Source organism: Canis lupus, chromosome 10, assembly GCF_003254725.2.
Source record: "Canis lupus dingo isolate Sandy chromosome 10, ASM325472v2, whole genome shotgun sequence".
NCBI lineage: Eukaryota > Metazoa > Chordata > Mammalia > Carnivora > Canidae > Canis > Canis lupus.
The window spans coordinates 60,241,281-60,265,265 of record NC_064252.1 but is presented as its reverse complement, the minus strand read 5'-3'; positions in this window follow the sequence as shown (position 1 = coordinate 60,265,265).

The window sequence follows — 23,985 nt, the reverse complement described above, 5'->3', positions numbered from 1 at the left end:
ACTATCGTTGTTACTTCTTTTCATTCCTTTTGCTTCCATCCAAGGAATTTCCCAACACTCAGGTTGTAGCATATACATCTCAGCAAACCTGCCACATATTACCTTCTTCATCCCAGTCAATTTCCCTTTTATCCCGGGCACCAGTGCACTGACACTGACGCATCGACGTTCTCCTGGTGAGAATTAGCCTATCACATTCATTTACATCCACTTAATTGCGGTTGCTATTGTTTAGTCCGTTAACCTCCAGCGAGGGTGCGATTCACGTGAACACTGGGGAAGCACAACCATTCGATTAGTTCTGCAAAGTAGATTAAAATCTGCTGGCTAATTGGAGACTGTCCATACTGCTGCCTTCCTTTCAGCTCTCAGTTGAACAAATGTCAGGTCTTCAAAGGAGGGCTCTTAGTTGGAATATGGAAGACTTGACCGGACCCAATAGCATTCTCAGAGCATGTCCGTAGATAGGACACTGTCTGGGCACTGTGCCAACGAGGATCACCAGTCTGGTCTCTGCCTGCAACCTGCAACTAGCCTTTTGATTGGCAGCTTGCCTTCTTCCTCTTCATAAAAAGCATAAGCACATTGGAGAAACTCCAACTTGGTATGTGGCTAAATCATTAGCGTCCCAGATTGGTAGGAATTTCATTTTGAAATATAAGCACTAAGAAAAATCCTTATGAAATGAGTTTGTCTAGTTTGGGGGGAAATGAGAATTAAGAATATGATAGTCTCACTTGATCCAAAGCATGATGCCATGTTTGACACAGCTTATTTTGTTAGAACTTATTGATGTGCTGGCAGGCATGCTTTGGTAACACTAACCTGTTGCTTGGTTGTAGGCAATGAAGTCCCAAAGTTTTCCTTGTCAACACATCATCATCGTGTATACATTAAACTGAAATGTTTTAAGATATTTAATTATGTTTTACCTAAAGAAGATGGGAAGCTTCCATATCCACTCCAGGAATTCTAAGAAAATACAAGTAGTTCAAATTCCTTTATTTAATATAAAATGCCTGTCCCATCATGGTTTCAATCTACCTCTTCAGCACATTTTCTGAATGTACCCTAAACTCCAACCATTAAAAACTGGCAACCCTTCCTCAGATGTGTTATACTTTTTAATGGCCTAGTGTCTTGATGTTGCTGTTCTGGCTCTTGGGGGGTTGTTATATGAACTATGGACACATACAGGAAGAAATGGAACTGATCTAAATACCTTGCCAGGCACTTGACATCAGTAGCATCATCTAATCATCCCAACAGACATATGGGAGGGATCTTCTTATACCTCTTTATTGATAGGCTGAGTCTCTAAAAGTTTGAGTGAACTGTGAGGTGACATGGTCAGTGACAAAGCATTGAATCAAAATCTAGTTCTATATGACTCCGAACCTACTTCTTTCCTACTTCATCAGAGAAGTATTCCCTAAGGGGAGAGAAATCCTGAGCTATAACTTGAAGAACATGAAGGTGCTCACAAGATAGAAGATATAAGGAAGCCAATGTTTCTGGGAACCCCCCCACCTCACCAGACATAGGGTGGTAGCTATATTAAAGGTAACCAAGAACACTGGGAGGTTGCTAGAGAAGGATGAGGGAAAAGGGTGATAGACACTAAGACCACATGATGTCTCTGAAGGGAAAATCACAAACTGGAAACCATGCACCAGCTGGAGAACCTCCAATAGCTTGTGGAGATGATCAGGAAAACACTAAGACTGACTAGGAATCCAGGGAATGTGGGACTTAAAGACCATACTGCTGACTGTCTCCTCTGAAGATGCCAAAGAAGAAAGCAGCATTCCATGGTCTGTGAAGGCTGCAGATGCGGTAATTACACAGTAGATCATAAAGTAGACAACTCAGGCCAGAAAGGTTTAGCTGATTTCATCAACACTTTGTCTATCTGACCTCTGTTTTATCTTTCCATTGTACATGAAGAAGATAAGCAACCGAGAAAAAGAAAAAAGTCACAAAGTAATTCTTTACCCCCAACATTTAAAGGGCCAAGAGGAAGAACACAAAGGGAGGTCCTCACACTATGAGGTCAAAATATTTTAACATTATAATTCAAGCTAGGAAGCTACTGACTAAAGTAGAGCCTATTTTCTTATCTGGATTAATATAAGAACAATGTAATGACAATCTGGAAGTCCAGATGTCAAGTTAGAATCTTTGGGCCCCCTGGAGTTCTATGTTGGAATTGCAGATGAGGGAAACCTTACCCCAGCCCATTCTTCCCATCTCTCCTGAGTGTGGACACATCTTCCTACATTTCCATGTTCAGTCCACACTCAGCTCTTGGGAGTAGAAGCCATTGATAAGGTCCACCTCTAAGAGAATGGACCAAGGCATGCACAGGCCCTAGAAGTGAGTGTGGGGCCATTTGGGTCAGGAATTTGGGGGTCTCCTATGTCCAGGACATAGCCTAGATGGGGGCAGATATTCAAGATAATTTCTGGGAAAGTTTCTGGGTACTTTGCACAACTGACCCATTAGTGAGAACCAACATGGGACAGAGAAATGTCAAAATGAGCCTAGCAAAGCACAGGGATCAAGGCATGGGTAGCTTCTGCCTGGATCTAGAAGCAATATTGCACAGACAAGTATAAAAAATGCTGTCCTACAATCCATATATCCTGTTTTGGCAGCAAAGTCTTACAAGGACACATCTTCAGGTGTCCCCAATCATATTGAGGCACATTGTAGCCTTGCATTTGGTGTGGTCAGGTTTTCAATAAAAGTTCCTAAAACATGGTTGTGGTTTTAATGCTAGTCATTTTAATTTTTCATTCAGCTAAAGATATTTCAAACTCTCATGCAGTTCACACTGTCTATCCCTACCAGTTCAAACATGAAGATTCCAACTGTCATAAAACAAAACAAATTTTGAGATTCCATTTAATTTCTCCACTGACAACACACACACATACACAGGATTTAAGTAGCTATTTTATATTGTCCTAATTTAAAGTTGTATTCACCAGCAAATTGAGCCTAAGGATTCCTTCTCTGCCATAGCCTACCCATCTGGCTATGAGCTTGCACAATCAGAAAACCCTCAATCGGTTCAAAATGGAGAGCTTTCCTCTGCAAACTCACTCTACAAACTGCATTAGGTTCCACATCACATCTCCTCTCCTTCAGCCCTGGTGGGTAGAACAAGTTTCTCTGAGAGGATCATTTCTGTTGACCGAACTTTAAGTTCTTTTCCCAGATCCCTAACATGAGTTGACTGAATTTCTTGAAGCTTTTGTGTGTAAAGGTTGCAGAATGTCAATTCTCCAGTGATGGGATTTGGAAAAAGGAATGAAACTCAGAGCCTTTATTCATAGTGTGTGAGGAACCTCCTTTTATTACTAAGCACCTCATACAACAATATTAGAGCTATTTGCCATGTTCCTTTTATCCAGGGGTTTGGCACAATTTCTCTTTGTTCTGAGGACTTGGTCTTAAAATTGTACCAGTAATAATCAGTAGCATTTATCGAGAACCTATGATGTTCCAGACATCGTGCTTAGTATTTTTCATGAGATGTCTTCTAACCTCCTACCAACTTTATGAAATGATTATGGTTACTATTATGTTTTAGTATTATTATTCCTGTTGTTGTTATTATTGATATCAAAATTATAAAGATGAGAAAACTGAGGCTTGGAAGCCAAGTAACTTGTCCAAAGTCACATAGCTAGTTAGCTGCAGAACCGTGCCTCAAAACCAGACAGTATGATGGACTCCAGAGGCCTTCTACTGCATGACACAAATGCCCAATAGCATTTGTAAAGCAAATTTCTGGGAGACACAAAGAGAAGGCAGATATTCTTTTACCTCTTAATTCCTTACCCTGGAGGGAATAAAGGAGACAGTACCAAGTTGGAGTAACAAGGACCATATTTAACCTCCACCCAAAACAACTGAAAATGAGGACGAATTTAGGAATCTGTATCTACAGTTTTCAAGACACTGGACATTAACCAACTAAAGTGATATCTGAGATGTAGGAAGCAAATGGAGCGAGCTCTAAGATTGCTCCACTTTACTCCCCTGAGTGAGTTCTTGGGCTACAGAACAGAGGAAAAACCATTCTACTCCTAGGTATTTACTCAGGAAAAATAAAAATGTATGTCCACACAAAGACTTGCTCATGATGTTTACAGCAACAGCTGCATTTGTAAGAGCCAAAAAAGGGAAGCAACACAAACATGTAAATAAAATTTGATGTATCTCTTCAATGGAATAGTACCCAGTATAAAAATGAGTAACTACTGCTATATGTAACAAAGAGATAAATCTCAAAATAATGATACTGAGTAAAAAAAAAAAATAGACAAGGGAACATACTATATGCTTATAATTTATATAAAATTCTACAAAATGCAAATGAATCTAGCATGACAAAAACCAGATCAGTGGTTGCTTGAGTGTGCGGGAAAGGATTGTGATGGGAGATAAGAAAACTTTGGGGGTGATGGATATGTTAATTATCTTGACCATAGTGATGATTCCATTGGTGCGTATACATGCCAAAACTTAGCAACTTTTACACTTCAAATATGTGCACATTATTGCAGGTCAAGTATGCTGTAATAAAGCCTTTAAAATAAACAGAACAATTTAAATTAACAAGATGAAAGGCTTCTTTCTTCTTGCTGTATTTGTTTTGGTGTGTTATAATAAAATATAAGCGTCCTGAGAGTGGATGTATAGTTTATCTTACTCATTTTGGATCTCTAGTGCCTACAATCAGGTGTGTTCCAATGACTACTTCTGAGTGAGAAATTACTCCCAAAATGTAGTGGCATAAAATGGCCCAGTGTCATGCTCATGGATTCCGTGCATCAGGAATTAGGGTAGACTGGTGATGGCTTCTCTCTGCTCCATGATGTTTGGAGTCCCAACAAAACTGCTGAGGAGTGGAACACTGTGGGTCTTTCCAATCACCAGGTAGTCCCTTCATGTAATCTCTTCAGCATGGAGGCTCCAGGGCAACAAGACTCCTTATCCATCAAATCTGGGCTCTTAAGGTGTGGCTCCTAAGAGAGAGATCCAGGAAGAAATTGGGCCTAGCTCCAGAGGTCAGGAAGAGTCACTTGCACCACACCGTTTTTGTTGAAGCATTTATAAAGATCTGCTTGGGTTTAAGGCAAGAGGACAAGGAGCCCCCTTCTCAATGGGGAAATTCTCAATATATTTGTCAACATTTTAAGGAGCGCTGTATGGGATGGAATATATATTGGTTCAGTACCTGTGGGGAAAAAAAATCAGTCTGTTAGTGTTTGTGTCATTAAATGAATACATAAAAAGGCTTCCAGTCTTACATGCTGTGTAAAATTCAGGCATTCATTCCACAAATAGGATGCATATTCTGTATTATGTGGATTCAAAGAAGAATGTTATAGCCTATGTCTTGGATGAAAAATCTTATATTTTAATAAGATAAATATATGCAAAAAAATAAAAAGATAAATATGAGTAATGGCAATTTGTCATAGAAGGTTTGATAAGTTTTGGGTAATGTATGTAGGACTATCAGCATTTTAAGAAGGCAGAGACTAACAGCAGCTGAAGAAATTCATAAATCCTACATGAGATGTGTGCTATTAGAAGTAGGACTCGAAAGATGAATAAGATTCTACAGAGGATGCCGGGAGATGTTGAGAGTAAGGAAATAAGCAGAAAAGTTTGATTCAAGAAATTGTCCAAACCTAGCACATTATCTGAAACTCCAAGAACCCTAAAATGACAGACTCTACACCCCACCTCTGAGATGTTCCAATTTACTAAATGTCCCACCTTTCCCCTGAAAATTTTGATGACCAATCAGATTTTGGAACCACTGATAGGTTTATATAGATGGGAGCAAAGATACCTATTTTAAAAAGTCGGGACCAAATCACAGGGGGACTCAAAATACGAGTCACCTGGTCTGCAAAAGATCTGATGATTATTCCACCTATATTAATTGATTTATCACAGCATCACACTCTCCAGCTAGACTCTGAATGGTGGTTACAAATCAGATCCTGAATTAGTAAATGATAAATGATAAACAATAGCAGCATTAATTACTTGAGGATGCATGGACGAGCCTACAGTGTAACTTGAAATTAAAATGTTTTAAACATAGAATTTTAGAGCCAGGAGAAAACTTAACAGTCTTAGCAGTCTGTTAAGTCATTTACCTAAGGTCACAGACCTATTTATTTCTTCCTTAAAAGTCTATATGAGGGATCCCTGGGTGGCGCAGCGGTTTGGCGCCTGCCTTTGGCCCAGGGTGCGATCCTGGAGACCCCGGATCGAATCCCACGTCAGGCTCCGGGTGCATGGAGCCTGCTTCTCCCTCTGCCTATGTCTCTGCCTCTCTCTCTCTCTCTCTATGTGACTATCATAAATAAATAAAATTTAAAAAAAAAATTTAAAAAAAAAAAAAAAGTCTATATGAAGTTACTGATAGGGACCCTCATATTCTCTGTGGAGGAGACTGTGAAAACTGGTTTCACAGGGACAGTTTTATTGGAGAAATATTTCGTGATATGGAATGAAAGGTGCCTTATACACATAAGATGTTATGCCTATCATATTGCTGTCATATTATTTATAAAGCATAGGCTCTTTGTATCACTTTTATGCACTAGTAGATTTTGGCAGTTCTGTGGTTCTTCCCTGGTACATGATTTATTGTGTCGACTAATCCTGAAACAAGAAAAATCCACAGTAAATAAGTAGATCCATCGACGTTTGTCCAGCAAGATGGTACAGTGTGAAATCCATATTCATTGGCAGAAAATGAAAGCTATATGAGAAATGCAATCACTGTTTGGCAGTTTTGAAGAGCTAAGTCTGTCCTTTGCCAAAATTTCTAATTTCTAATTAGGACTATAGGTAATATTTCTTTCTGTCTCTGTCTCTCAGAATGACATCTGTGGGTCTCTTTTGATAATGAATACGCCAAGGGACCCAGAGTTAAGTCTAGGCCTCAGAACTAGGAACATTTCCATCAAAGATGGTTTGTTAATAATAAAGTAAGGAGGAAAAAAGCTATTTGCTTCTTTTGTGGCTCTGACCCTCCCTTGGTCCTGCCAGGCCTGCCTGAGCATCAGCAGAGTTCAGTGGTAATTAAAGCAACAGTGTTGTGAAAAAAGTGTGAATTACTTTTACGGGAAGACTTGGATGTTGCTAGTGACTGACAAAGCACAGCGGGGAGCTCTGCTGGATATTAAAGAGTGATGGTAGTCCCTGTGTTGTAAGGTGGCTTTTCAGCACAATACAAAATTGTGACTTTTCACAAGTTGATATCTCTGGAAGCATTCAAGTTATCAGCTTAAAATTTAGGTTTTTCTTTCTTTCTTTCTTTTTTTTTTTTTTCCTTTGGCAAGGTTGTGGAGCAAAACTATGTCACATTTCATGAAATGTGGTATGGTAGTTGGAATGATGGAGAGCTAAAGTATATTTTCTTTCTTTTCTTCCCCTGGATTTTTGACTCTATTATGGAATTATTTCAACCTTGAAGATTGTTGAAAATAGTGAGGAAAAAAAGCTATAAAGGATCATATGTTCAACCCTCTCTTGGCAAGTTATTTCAATGTCAACTATCTAAGCTTTCTATTCTGTCATTTTTAAAGAAGAAAGAAGTACAGACCAGCACTCTGTTGACAATGCCAAGGAATGCCAACTCTGCACTCTCGACAGTGGGGTATAAATATCTGCACGGATGGTGAGCGCATTCCACCAACCCAGCCAGGAAAAGTTCTGATCTTGCTCTTTATCACTGCAAATCTTGTTAAGCCAACTCCCACACAGGTATGATATAACGTTGATTCTGCTCCTTATCCGGGGAGAAAAAAATGTCTTTAGCTAAATCCAATAAACCACTTTCTGCAGACGTGAAGCAGGAGAATAAAACAGCTCAATAGGCTATTAATCATTTTTCATTTTATAAGTTATCAGACACATTATCAGTATTCTTGAATCAGGTTCCTAGAGCACATGTGAAATTCTATGTAACAGCATTACCAACAGACTGGGCATCCTGCCTTGGTACAAAATAGGATACGATGAAGCCGAAAGGCAGTGGAAAATATGTATGTAATGTGAGCTTGGATTTGGGATATATTTCTGGTATCAATAAGGAATCATATATGGGGGAATATGCATATGCTCTTTATCGCTTATCACTCCCTTCCTTAAGTAAATGGATTGAGATGATGAGCAATATTCCTGCTCTTCGCATATTTTCAGTAACGCTGGCCACGTCTGACATCAGGGGACCCTCTATGGATCAATGATACAGCAGAGCAGAAAGCAGTATAGTATGGTGGACAACAGCGCAGACACTGGGGCCCTAATGTCCTCATGGACTGCGCAACTACAATTTCCTCATGCGTAAAAAGGGTATAATAATCATTCCCACCTTACTTTGAAGGTAAAGTGAGTTAAAATATAAAGATTGTTTAGCAAAATGCAACAGGCATGGCATACAGGAAGCAAGTGATAAAAGCTGTTACTATCATCATCATCATCATCATCATCATCATCATCATCAAACCTGGTGCTATTATGAAGCAAGGTGAATTCAGGAATTCCCTTTGCTTTTAGATACACTGATTCTGTTTGATTGGCCAATCAGTGGGGTAATATTTTTAAAGTAGTACAAGGTTATAAATGGCATTTAGGGGATGAAGCTGTGACATGCCAAACAATAGACTCTTTAAGTAGACAACAATGATATAAACAGAATAACTGGGGTGCTCCAAATGACATTCTTTCACCCCACTAGTGCAAAGTTTAATTAGTATGTAAATAGCATACTCATTTACAATTGACACAATGCCACCTCTTTTCATGCCAAGCTGTCAGGGCCTATGAAACTGCAAAATTCCTGACATTAAACATTTGTTGTAAACTGATCCTTCCAAAAGTAACTTAACTAAAGCTGAAAAGGTGGGAAAAGTGATAATTGTTTTAATTTTTTTTTAAACCACTTCTTCATTCTTTCTTTCAGAAAACGGGGGTCCAAGATGCTTTTGGGGAGAGGTACAGCACATCATATCGGGCTGAGGGTAAGATTCTGTAAAAGAAAAAAACCTAGGAACTACCAACCCCAGAGTGATGAAAAGCAAAACGGGTAAGAAAAAAAAAATACCCTCAATTGACACAGCTATTTTCATCACATCAAATCAGCCATCTGTTCTTGACATAGTTTATTATCATTAGGAAGATTTTCTCAATTCAGACATGGTGATGAGGAAAGATGAAGAATTAACCAGATAAATAGCCAATTTGGAAAATTCAGGCTGAGACCCCTTCCTCAATCTCCACTCCCTCTTTTCTCCCTGCTCCATCATCACACTCCAATTATTCCAAGAAAAGCTTCAATGACATGATTAGACATGTTTATAGTGTTGTTTTTCTCCCACTTGCATTTGGCATAACAAACTAAACATGCTAGGTATCAAATGACACAAAGGTGATCAACATTGTATGAAAAAAAATAATAATTTTCCATTGTTAAAAATTACTGCATAAACCTAGAATGACAGGTGGCCATAGTTAAGGGTGAAGGAATTAAATACTCTGAATTGGAGTATAAAATGCTGATGCTCTCCTCCTGGAATTTATTCATTAGAAATCCATCGATTTACCTTGGGATAAGAGTGTTTAGAGAAGAAAATTTTCTTTGAAATCATCATGGAGTAATTCCAACAGCTCTGTGTGGGATAATCTGGAAGGAATAAGTAAATTCTGGAAACTGATAATAATATGAAAATATTTAAATCGTATGTTTAATCTTGACTTCATAAAGTGAAGTTGGAAATTCATAAAAGTTAAGCTCATAAATTTAAGGGAAAATAGCTAAAAGAAAATTCTTGACAAATATCAACACAACTATTTGAAAAAATTAGCCAAGCTGGTTATTTTATCTACATAACGTCAAAAAACAAGTTTGACTGATTCTTCCTCAAATAGTTCACAAAATCATTATGTTAGATTTAGAAAAACCTAATCCACAGATTTAGGACTATAATTGAAATGGTATCTTTTTGACCAAAAATTTAAAAACGTGAAGGGCAGTAACTACTGAAGTTAAACCATGTAAATTCCTTCATAAAGATACTTCCATTCTAACACCCAGGTTATTTTGCATGGATATATCCTTTCTTTGATACCATTCCTGTAATCTTTTATTCTTATCATTTATATCTCAATATCTGACTTGTTTTTATTGCCAAAAAAATATCTGACTCCTCATCCTTCAAGACCTATCAGAGTCATCATTGTTGCTAGACTTTTCTTTTGGGCACATTCTTTTCTTGATTTTGTCAATGTCATACAATCTTGACTGTTTTCATGATTATTGGAATTCTCTTAGTTTACTCTGTTGCCCCAACAAAGCTAAATATAGATGCAATCATTTCAACGTAGCATTCATCAATTCAACATATATCTGTTGAGAATCTACACTAAGTCAGGTGCTGTGCTAGGTGCCGTGCATGTAGTAGTAAGCCAAGTAGATGTGGTCCTTGCCATAATGGAACTTAAGTTTCTAGACCAGAGGTCAGCAAACTAAAGTCCTTGGGCCGAGTCCAGCCAGTCAACTGTTTTTGTAATAGCTTTTTATTGGAACACAGCCATACCAACTTATTTATGTATTGTTCTACAATGACATAGGTAAGTAGTTGCAACAGAGACCTTTGGCCCACAAAGCTTAGAACATTTACTTTCTAGTCCTTTACAGAGAAAGTTGTGTCACTCTGATAGACTCTAGATCAATCTTCAACTGTTCCAGCTCTGTATTCTTTCTCATAGAGAGTGCATTTTTGGTCTTTTATGGTTTCAATTACTTTTACAGAAATGACTCCATAAAGACAGTCATGCTCTGTCTTTTGAACCTCAATCACACACTTCTAACTGCTTGCTTAGTATCCCCATCTACCTACCCAGCAAATATACCACCATTATTTCAAGATAACATAACTAGGGTTGACTTCATCTTTTCCCCAAAGAAGGTGGTTTACTACCATCAATCTCCCAATCACTAGGACTTGAAAAGTTGCAGTCTCTCATTTCCTTTCAGCATCCAAGTAGCAAAACATAAAATAAAAATGTATAGATTCTTTGTTAACTAAATTCTGTTTCTGTTACTACTACCTAGACCAAACCCTAAAACCTTATATTTAGAATAATGTAATTATCAATCAATCTCCCTATAGTCAGCCTCTTATTTCTCCACTGATCTTTCAATTTCTTTAATGTATCACTTTATATGTCATCATGATCCTCAGGAGCTCTCCATTACCATGAGTAGGGGTTTTTGACCTATGGTTGAGCTCTCCCCTGGGGGGATGCTGCACATTGATTTCAAGGGGTCCTCAAATCCCATTGAACACATTAGGAATTGCCTTAAGTCTGGGTCTCCCAACTGAATATGTCACTCTCTCTATTTTTCTAATGTGCATAAATGTTCTTCTGATAATTAAAATACAGATTTTCTTATATTGCAAGTTACTAGTTTCATCTTAAATTTTTCTCATTCTTCATTCTTCATCTTCCCAAGTAATTGATTCTAAATACAAAAGGTAGTTGCAACTACCTTCTTAATGTATTTTGTAATAAAAGGGTCCTTGCTAGCCGTTACATGCCTACTCTACCCTTATGGAGAGTCTATAATGGATTCATAGGGACAAATGGGAACCTAGAACCTCAGCTCTTGAAAAGGAAAGTGAAAGGGTAAAAGTATCTACTGAATCTCTCTCCTCCCTCTTCTCTTTTTCCTTGGATGAAAACTATGGACTTGGAGAACTTCATGGGTTACATAAAGGTCTTGGAAAAAAGGAAGACTACTCAGGCCTAACTCATTTCTAGACTTCAGGGAAAAGAAATGCAAGGATCCTGGGTATTTCCACGCTATCTGGTTCTGCTAATTAGAGAGTGCGAGCAGATCTGGAGAGCATTTAATAAATGATACATGCTTTAATAAGTGATACACATGTGGTAGCTTTGTCTTCTCAGTAATATTTCTTAGAAACCTAAAAGAGGTGTACATGAGTAGAGATGGAAGGCAGGAGCAGGAGACCACTAAGAACAAAGTCCACTTTCTTAACCTTGTAGTATCATTTGTTCTTAGCTTTGTTCTTCTGCCTGTTTTCAGCTTTGCCTCCCATCCTCTTCCTATAAACCATCTGATCGTTGGTGGTGGTTCTCCTCCTGGGCTTCATATTATGTCACTGTGTCTCTGATACCCAGTGCAATGCTATCAACCAGCAAGCCAAGAAAATCACAAAATTGTTAAAAGTGTTCATGTTGCCAATACCCAGTGGCTGCAGGATAATCCTAAAGCTCTACTTTTGGTTTATGTGTTGCTTAGTTTTTCATGGTAAACATTCTGACTAATTTATGGAAACCATACCTCAGAAATTTCTCTGATATCACAAAACTTAGAGGGAGGTAGACTGGTAAAATGGAACAAGATTTAGAGACAGAATTATCATTAACTATGTAACTCTGAGCTGGTTAATTTCTCAGAAATTTAGTCTCCTCTGTAAAAACTTGGATAACAACTGCTCTTTCATTTCAGCTACAATGATTAAAGGAGATGAAGTATGTAAGGGTCCAGCATGGTCCCTCACACATGTTAGTACCCAACAGATGTTTCTAAAAGAGAGAAGGAGAGATGAGGATTTGGGACTAAAACACGGTCCATTTTACATAGTCCACCTGGTCTGGTATAGACTTGAATTATGGTTAGCCTGGGGTTTTATTTCAAGAATAGCCACACTTGGGCAGGTTGTTCTGACCCAATCAAAGAGAATTCTTGGATCTCGGAGTGATTAACCAGGAGTGAATTAACATTTATTAAGCTCCTATGGCACATTAGCTAGGTTAGCAGAGTTTTATCAATGTTTTATTTCACATTGACAACTACTCTTTGATATGGATAGTGTTACTCCTTCTGTTTATGAACTTAAGAAAAATATGGCCAGAAGTGGTCCACTAATTTGCTTGTGTCCATTCAGTTATTAAGTAGCAGAGGGAGGACTTGCAACTAGGTCTAGGTGATTCTAGTGTCTGTACTCTTTCTAAAACACCATGCCCTCTCTCCTGAACACTCTTCATGAAGGCATTTTTAGTAGTTTTCACAAAAATCAACTTTCTTGTATATCTGTCCAACTGTCCAACTTCCTTGTACATCATTATACCTTTCTGCACCCCAACAGATTACTTCATTTCATTCATAAAAGATAGCCAATATTCATTTGAAATGATAATAATTGAAATGTTTGAAAAAAACAGGGCCACCCTGATAATAAAGGCAATGACTTCCTATAGAGACACTTTAATAGTCTCCTAACTAACAGAAATTAACATTTCTTGGCTCATGATGGGAGCCATGACTGCTTATATCTGCCTTTGTGCCTTTGGTCTGGTTCTCTGAGTCTGTGTGAAAGATAACTTTGATTTCTGGAAAGTCAAATTCCCTTTCCTCACTTACTGCAGCAGGGAGTTGGTGGAAACTGTTTACAGCCAGAAGTTGCAGGGTGCAGCTCAAAAACTGGCTCATATATAAGTAAATAGTAAGTAAAATAAGGATAAAATGATGACATTGTTCGAGAAACAGCTTTAGGTCCTTGAAAATGATTATTTCTGTTTGCCTGCAACTGTAAAAATGAGTTTCAGGTAATAGCTTTTCTTTTATATGGTAAATGATGAATGACCATTTAAACATTGACTCATCCACCAAGCAAGATATAAAAAAACATAAAAACTTACTGGGCTAAAAGGGAATTTGAAGTCTGAAGTCACCTGATTTTTCAACCTGGTGATTACACCATGGGGACATTCATTTATCTTTACCTCAACTCTGGGATTGCATAAAATATATTTCGTCAGCCAAGAGAATCAAGCCCTTTAGCTCCTACACATTATACTTTTTCCTAACCCTGTATATATGTTTTTCATCCAAGTTAGTATATCCTCTTAGACTTTGAAAACTGTGATGTGGAGTTAAACTACCCTTTAAAGCACCCAAGAAAAGTGCAAATATCCATCTTTGATACTTATTTTGCCAAAAAGAATATACAAAAATTGTTCTCTTGTAAGGGTCAGGCTTGGCAGAGCCTTGGCTGGGGAAATCACAGTCCACACAGAGAGCAAATGAGAAGAACAAAAAAAAGCAAAAAGAAGCACAAGTTCAACAAGGGAAAATATTTTTGTAAGTACTTATTGTTATTTTCTACTTTAAAATATATTACACAAATAAATATCTTCACAAATATAAATATCCCATGTTCAGTTTCCACCTAAATCCAACAACACTAGCAATATAATACCTTAGAGTGAAAATGTTTAAAGAGAGAGGAGGGAAAAGAATGAAAATGGGGGAAGGAAAGAATATATATAATTTTTCTAGCATCAAGGGAAAAGGAGAATCTGACTTTGAATTTTCACTAAGTACTTGTGTGGCAGATCACAAAATTCTCCAAATTCACCAATTCAGTGTCTTTTTTTCTTAGAAGCAGGTCCTATGGGATATGCATTAGCTTTGGATAAGTGCTACTATCTCCACCCACCCCCCAACACCCTCCCTCAATTTCCCCACTACCCCCAGCCAGAGCAGAACACATACTTTGTCAAATCCATTATTTTTTTCCCATGAGTCTTAGGTTTTAAAATGGATTTCCAAAGCATGAAGTAAGTGGTATTGGAGAATTAATGCCAACTTCTACTTTTACTCCCTGTTGATTGTACTTCTTCCCTAAGAGTGCAAATATATACCTCTACTTAGCTGTTAAAAGATGGAAAGCTATAACCCCCAACATCACTCCCAAAGAAAAACTACTTATCTGCCCTTTTAGATGCATCCTTAACTATAATCGAACAACATTTTTATATGTCGATTTGAAATAGAAATTGAAATACATATTGGTTTCCTATTGCTGCTATAACAAACTACCACAAGCTCAGTGGCTTAAAGCAACATAAATGTATTATCTTACAGCTCCGTAGAAGTCTCATGAGGCTAAAGTCAAGGTGTCAGCCTCCTTCCTGTTGTCTCCAGAAAATAAATCTGTTTTTGTTTGTTTGTTTGTTTGTTTACCTATTTCAGCTTCTAGATGCGGCCCACCTCCCTTGGCTTGCAGCTCTTTTTCTCCATCTTTAAAGCCAACAAGGGCTAGTTGAGACCTTCTCAGATTGTATCACTCTGACCTTCTGTTTCCGTCTTCCATTTTTAAGGACCTTTGTGATTACATTGGGCCTAGCCAGATAGTCCAGGATAATCTCTAATTTATGGTCAACTTATTAGCAGCAACAACCATAATTCTATCTGCAACCTTGCATGTATAATAACATATTTATAGGTCTTGAGGATAAGGACCTAACATCCATTATTCTGACTATGAAAAAAAAAAGCAAACACATACATACATATACACATCGTAAATATATGACAGAAATGCTGAACTCTAAATAGTGATTCTTTTCATTATTACTTTTTTAAAATAAACTCCTAAATTTAAAATAAAATGTTATAAAAATACTAGTTATAGGGGGATCCTGGGTGGCTCAGCGGTTTAGTGCCTGCCTTCGGCCCAGGGCATGATCCTGGAGTCCCGGGATTGAGTCCTGCCTCAGGCTCCCAGCATGGAGCCTGCTTCTCCCTCTGCCTCTCTCAATCTCTCTCTCATGAATAAAAAAATAAAATCTTTAAGAAAATACTATTTAGATTTAAATAAGGTCAATAATAATTATTAATCATGTCTCCATTCCTGGAGTTATTTATTTTAATTCTCTTTATTGCCCGGTATCCACCTTCATATGTTTTTTTATTTCAGAATGGGCTCACAGATGTTGTACTTCTTAGTCCTTGTGTGCTTAAAAATATGTGTTTGGTTTTTATATCTAAATGATGAGCATCTTGGGCCATACGTCTTTAACAGCAGGAGATTGTACACATTTTTTCTTTAGTTTTCTGGAATTGACTGTTACTTGGAAAAATCTAAGGCTAGCATGATTTTTCTATATTATACTTGATTTTTGTTTGTGTTTTGTTTTGTTTTTTGGCTAGATGACTAAAAATATCTTTTTTAAGGGATTCAGGGAAGATGGCAGAGTAGGAGGATCCTTAGTTCACCTCATCCCATGGTAGAAAGAAAATGCCTTCATCAGTGTAAATAACCTGGGAAACAACCTGAAGCCAGGCAGAATAGAGTCCCCATAGCTAAATGTAGAGAAGAGGCCCCATCAAAGGGAGTAGAGGGTGGGGATGCAGTTGGGAGCAAATGGAACCATCTGTGGACATGGAGGGGAAGATGCCACACCAGGTACCCAAGACATAAGGGGATGCACGTGGGGAAGACGAATCCCCATAACATTTGGCTTTGAAAACCAGCAGGACCCAACAATCAGTGGGGTTTAACCTGAAACTTTAGAAATCATCAGGCTCTACTCTAGGAGAGCAGGGATGAGAGCAGAATCCCCACCTTGGAAGACACAGCACAACAAAAAGCCCTGCAAATACAGCATAGAAGCAGCAGTTTGAAAAATATCTGAGGTATATGAGAAGGCGATGTATTTACTAATCTCAGAGCATGTGCTGGAAGGGAAGGGACCTTGAGGGAATTCTCCAAAAACAAGAGCTGGTGGGAGCCATTTCCCTTCCCCATCCCCCGGCCTAGATACAGAGACACCTATGGGAACCATCACATTGCTAACAATGTGCTCTATCCCACATTTTCTTGTGGACCAGCACTCTCTAGTATGCTCGTGGCCTGAACCCATCCAATGTGGTGCCACAAGCATGGCAGTGTGCAAACAGCCCTAACAAGGGCCTGCTCCAAAGTAACTCCTGGCCCAGGGAGAGGGAAAGATAACCATACATGCTAGTGTGACTGTGGCCTCAGCAGTGGGTTGGGGCACACATCTGGTTTGACTATAGGCCCCTATCACCAACTAAAGCTTCTCAGAGGACAACACAAGAAGAGTGCCCTGTAGTTCAGTGCAACCCACAGCTCTGGAAAACACTTGGTCTGACTCAGCTCAAGCCCAAGATGGCCTCAGACAGTCCCACTAACAACAAAGGGACAAAACCCTGCCCACAATGACCAAAGAGCCATTGCAAACAACTGGACAGAGGGCAAAAGCAGCTTGGCCACAGCAGTAGGGCACACACACACAACACAAATAGGAGACACCCGGAAGCACCAAGTTCTAGTGAACAGGGGACATTGCACTGCTGGGCACTATGGGACCTCTTTTTCATAAGACCACCACTTTCAAAAGCGGATGTAGCTTTTCCTACACTGAAACAGACATAGAGAGTTAGACAAAATGAGGAGACAAGGGAATATGTCCCAAATGAAAGAACAGAACAAAATTACAGCAAGAGAACTAAACAAAGTGGAGATAAATAATATGCCTGATAGAGAATTTAAAGTAATGATCATAAAGACATTCACTGAACTGCAGAAGAGTGGAGGACCTCAGTGAGACCCTTAACAAAGAGATAGAAAACATAAAAAGAACCAATCAAAGATGAAGAACTCAATAACTGAAATTAAAAATACATGAGATGAATATAGGAATACCAGAAGGAGAAGAGAGAGAAAAGTGGTGAGAAAATTTATTTGAAGAAGTAATAGCTGAAAAATTCCCAAATATGGGAAAGGAAATAGACATCTAGATACAGGTGGCACAGAGAACCCCCAACAAAATCAATCTGAGACGTTCCACACCAAGAAATAGAGTAATTAAAATGACAAAAAGCAGTGATAGAGAATTTTAAAAGCAACAAGAGAAAGGAAAACAGTTATATACAAGGGAAACCTCATAAAGCTATCAGCTGATTTTTCAGCAGAAACTTTGCAGGCCAGAAGAGAGTAGCATGATATATTCAAAATGTTGAAAGAAAAAACTTGCAACCCAGAATACCCTATCCAGTAAGGCTATAGCTCAGAATGGAAAGAGAAGAGAGATAAGGAATTTCCCAAACATAAGTTAGAGGAATTCGTGACTACTAAACCAACCCTACAAGAAATATTAAAGGGGACTCCAAGTAGAAAGGAAAGATAAGTAAAAGCAAGAAAGGTAGGAAACATAAAAAAGTAAAATTAATTATACCTATAAAAATCAGTCAAGGGAAACACAAAATAAAAAGATGTAAAGCATGAAACAATATGCCTTAAACATAGTAGGGGAAGAGGAGTAAAGAATGGGTTCAAACTTCAGTAACTATTAACACAGACTGCTATCTGCATAAGGTGTTACTGATAAACCTAATGGTAATCATAAATTAAAAACCAGTAATATATATGCAAAAAAATAAAGAGAAAGAAATCCAAATATATCTCTAAAGGAAGCCAGTAAAACAGAAGAAAGGAACAGAGAAGAGTTACAAAAACAACTACAAAGCAAGTAACAAAATGACAATAAGTACATACCTATCAGTAATTATTTTGAATGTAAATGGACCAAATGCCCCAGTGAAAGACATAGGGTGGTGGTATTGATTAAAAAACAAGATTTGTCTGTATGCTGTCTACAAGAGACTCATTTCAGAACTAAAGACATATGCAGATTGAAAGTAAAGGGACAGAATAGCATTTATCATGCAAATGGAAGTAAAAAAAAAAAAAAAAGCCAGGGTAACAATACTCAATATCAGACAAAATAGACTTTAAAAGAAAGATTATAACAAGAAACAAAGAAGGATACTATAAAATCATAAAGGGAACAATCCAACAAGAAGATATAACAATTTTAAATAATTATGCACCTAAATGGGGCACCCAAATACATAAAGCAGCTAATAACAAACATAAAGGAAGTAGTCAATAGTAACACAATAATAGCAGGGAACTCTAACACATCATTTATATCAATGGATAGATCATCCTAACAGAAAATCAACAAGGAAACAGTGGCTTTGAATGAAACATTGAACAAGATGGATCTAATCGATCCATTCAAAACATTCCATCCTAAAGCAGCAGAGAACACATTCTCTTCATAGAACATTCTTCAGAAGAGATCACATCTTAGGCCAGAAAGCCAAAAGACTGAAGTTATACTATACATCTTATTGGATGAGATAGGGCTATGAACTAAAAATCAACCACAAGAAAAAGTCTGGAAAGTACACAAATATATGGAGGTTAAATAACATGCCACTAAACATGAATTGGTCAACCAAGAAATTCAAAGAAGCAATAAAATAGAGAGAGACAAATGAAAATGAAAACACAATGGTCCAAAATCACTGGGATGCAGCAAAAGCTGTTCTAAGAGGGAAGTGTACAGCAATATAGGCCTACCTCAGGAAGGAAGAAAAATCTCAAATAAACAACCTAACTCTACACCTAAAGGAGGTATAAAAAGAAGTACAAAACCCCAAACCAGTAGAAGGAAGGAAATTATAAAGATAGAGCAGAAATAAATGAAACAGAAACTTAAACACACACACACACACACACACACACACACAATAGAGCCCATCAGTGGAACCAGGGTCTGGTTCTTTGAAAAGGTCAACAAAACTGATAGACTTTTAGCCAGTCTCATCAAAAGAAAAAGAGAAAGAGAGAGGGAGAGAGAGAGAGGGGACCAGAAATGAAAGAGGAAAAGTAATTGACACCACAAATACACAAAGGATTATAAAAGAATGTTATGAAAAATTGTATCTCAACAAATTGAGCAACCTAGAAGAAATGAATAAGTTCATAGAAACATATAACCTCCCAAAACTGAATCAGGAAGAAGTAGAACATTTGAACAGATCAATTACCATCAATGAAATTAAATCAGTAATGAAAGAAAAACTCCCAACAAACAAAAGTCCAGAACCAGGAAGCCTCACAGGTAAATTCTACCAAATGTTGAAAGTTAATAACTATTCTTCTCAAACTATTCCAAAAACTAGAAGAGGAAGGAAAACTTCCAAATTCATTCTATGAATGCAACATTACCCTTATACCAAGACCAGATAAGGACCCTACAAAAAAACAGAACTACGGCCAATATTTCTGATGAACATAGATGCCAAAATCTTCAACCAAATATTAGGAAACCAAATAAAACAATATATTAAAAAAATCATTCACCACGATCTAGTGGGATTTATTCCTGAGATGCAAGTTTCAATATCTGTAAATCAGTCAACATGATACATCACATCAACAAGAAAAAGAATAAAAACCATAAATACAGAAAAAAAAGCATATGACAAAGTACAATATCCATTCATGATAAAAACCCTCAACAAAATAGTTTTAGAGAAAACATACCTCAATGCAATGAAGGCCATATATGAAAAACCCACAGGTGACATCATACTTGATGATGGAAAACTTGGAGATTTTCTCTTAAGATCAGGAATGCAACAAGGATGTCCACTCTTACCACTTTTATTCAACATAGTATTAGAAGTTCAAGCTACAGCAATCAGACAAGAAAAAGAAATAAAAGACGTCTGAATTAGCAAGGACGAAGTAAAACTTTCTCTCTTTGCAGATGACATGATGCTATACATAGAAAATTTTAAAGACTCAACCGAAAAACAAACACACACACACACACAAACAAATCAGTAGAACTGATAAATGAATTCAGTTAGGTTGCAGGCTACAAAATTAATATACAGAAATCTGTTGCATTTTATTACTAATAATGCAGTGACAGAAAGAGAAATTGAGAAAACAATCTCATTTATAATTGCATCAAAAATAATAAAGTATTTAGGAGGTGAAAGACTTGTACTTTGAAAACTATGAAACACTGATTGATAGATGAAATTAAAGGTGACACAAACACATGGCAAGATATTTCATGCTCATGGATTGGAAGAACCAATGTTTTTTAAATGTCCATACTTTCCAAAGCAATATACAGATTTAATGCGATCCTTATCAAAATACTGGCAGCATTTTTCACAGAACAAGAACAAATAATCTTTAAACTTGTATGGAACCACAAAAGACCTTAAAGGGCCAATGCAATCTTGGAAAAAAAAAAAAAAACTGGAAGTATGACAGTCCCAAATTTCTAGACATACTAGAAAGCTGTAAATCAAAACAGCAGGGTATGGCAAAAGACATTCTCCAAAGAAGACCTGCAGATGTCCAACAGACACATGAAAAGATGCTCAACATTACTAATCTTTAGGGAAACAAATCAAAACCACAATGAGATATCATCTCACGTCTGTCAGAATGGCTAGACTCAAAAATATAAGAAACAAGTGTTGGTGAGGATGTGGAATAAAAAGAATCTTGTGCGCTCTTGGTAGGAATGCAAACTGATGCAGCCACTGTGGAAGCCAGTATGGGGGTTTCTTAAAAAATTAAAAGGAGAATTACCATATGATCCAGTAATCGTCCTATTGGGCATTTACCTAAAGATTACAAAAACAATAATTTGAAAAGATACATGCACCTCAATATTTATTGCAGCCTTTTTTTTTTTTTACAAAAGTCAAATTATGGAAGCAACCCAAGTATCCACTGATAGATGAATGGATAAAAAAGATGTGGTGTGTGACAAACACACACACACACACACACACATACAATGGAATATTACTCAGCCATAAAAAATAATGAGATCTCACCATTTGCAACAACATGGATGGACCAAGAGGATATAACTCTAAGTGAAATAAGTCAGTCTGAGAACAGCAAATGCCATATGATTTCACTCATATGGGGAATTTAATAAAACAAAGAAAAAAAGAGACAAACCAAAAACAGACTTTTAACTATAACAGAAGAAACTGATGGTTTCCAGAGGGGAGGTGTGTGAAGAGATAGGTAAAGTAGATGGATTAAGAGTTTAAGAGTAAACTTAAAAAAAAAAAAAAAAAGAGTAAACTTATCACTGAGTAATGTATAGAATTGTTGAATCATTATATTGTAATCTGACACTAATATAACACCGCTATGTTAACTATATTGGAATTTAAATTTTTAAAAATCACTTGAGGCTTAATATTTTAGCCAGGCTAAATTTATATTTTTATTTTTTCTAAACATAGTGTCTCTAAATGTGCTTAATCAGGTTTTCTCTCAATATCAGGGAAATTTTCTACTTTTACATTATGGAATTCAATATACCTTTTATAGATTTTCTATTCTAGATGCTCATTATAAGTTACATTAAATCATCTTTACCTTTATTCTTTTATAACACTTTGTTTCTAATTGCTTTATTTCTTTGTCTTTTCCCTCTGCACTTACTGTGAATATCTTGACTTCTCTATATCAGAACTTCTAGTACACCTGGTGTTTACACGTTTGCAGGATGTGCTTCTGGAAATGGGGACGCTAAATTGAGGTCACTGATGATACTTGGGAGTTAGGCCTAAGGCCTTTGAAGTTGTTTCCCACATCAACACTGACTAACCTATGTTTAGGTCCTTATAGCTTATAGAGCAATTTCAGGTATATCATGTCATTTATCCTTTACAGAATTCTAAGAGTTAGACAGATAAACATTTCTACTTTTTAGATGCATGTAAGTAATCAACTGAATCATTCTTCTATAATTAGAATATTAATGTCAATTTATCATTATTTTTTTAGCTGATGCAAACTTTTTCTCTGTTGCCCCATCTCCACTATAAAGAAAAGTATTCCCTTACTGACCTGTCCTTGCAGCTTGGTGTGGCCATGTGACAGATTTCTGACTGATAAGATGAAAGAAATCCTGCTGCAGGAGCATATTGGGGGAAAGCTTTTACTTTTCTGATAAAGCCACAAATGGTACTGACATTTCAGTTTCCCTGATTCCTTCTTCCCTTGACATGAACACAATGCCAAGAGATGGGGCAGTCATGAGACAAACTACAGGAACAATTCATTTGATAGGAGCCCCAATATGGTTAAGTCATGGAACCAATGTCATCAGCTGCCTGCCCATCTCTAAACGTCTTATTCCAGGAAAATAAATACTCTACCTTTTGTCTATCCCATATTATTTCATATAACTTGTGGCCAAAGCATTCTAACACTATCAGTTGGCAATAATGTAAATGCCCTGGAGGTTATTTAGCCTCAATACACATATATAAATTCATCTTAAGCTTAAATAAGAGTTTAAATCTTATAGCCATATTTATTTTGTTTCTGATAATTAACAAGATTATGTTACCTCCCATCAGGAACTGGAATCTTACCTGGGAAGAAAATTTTAGCATTTTAACTCATTGAGAAAGTATTCCAAATAAATTGTTCCAAAAGCAAAGTTAATTTATGCCATTTGAATAGAAAATAATATTAGTTTAATTCATTGTGTTTCCAAGTAAACCAGAAGAATAAGAATGACTAAAATTCTTTGTGTATAAATCTAAATATTTTTCCTGATTTGCAAGAGTCTGCTAGACACTGAATGATTATTTTCATTTGCATAGTATAAGCAATTCACTTTCTCATACATCTTAAAAGTCTACCTACACAAGAGATAAGAATTATGTTGTTTTATATTAAAATTGATACAATTTCATGAATCATTTTCATTGACTGATGATTTATAAACTATTCCCCTTCTGGAAAACCTCATTATTCTTTGAAGCCTCTACTACTCTCCAAAAAACATCCCAACTTAATAAGTATCCTACCATGTTGTGCCAATTTACAAGTTATGGGTAATCTGGGCAAATCTTTTAATTGGTTTTGAATTGTGCAGTTTGTCTCAGAACTACATAAACATTAAATAATTCAGAGACTAAATGAAACCTTATAATGCAGCACACCAAAGTTGTTTAAACAAGTTTTTTTTGATAATCAGATAATTATACATAACTAGTCATCATTACTTCAAACAAATTATGTTTTGTTGAAGCATGAAAGAGGTTTCCTGGCACTCTTTTGAGTTCAACTAATCTTATTGACAATAGGTGTCTGTCAGCAAAACCTGTTTATTGGTGTTATGGTTTGGTTATACAGCATGTGTGGTTGCTGCTCTGTAGTAAGCTTCTCTTAATTATATCATTTT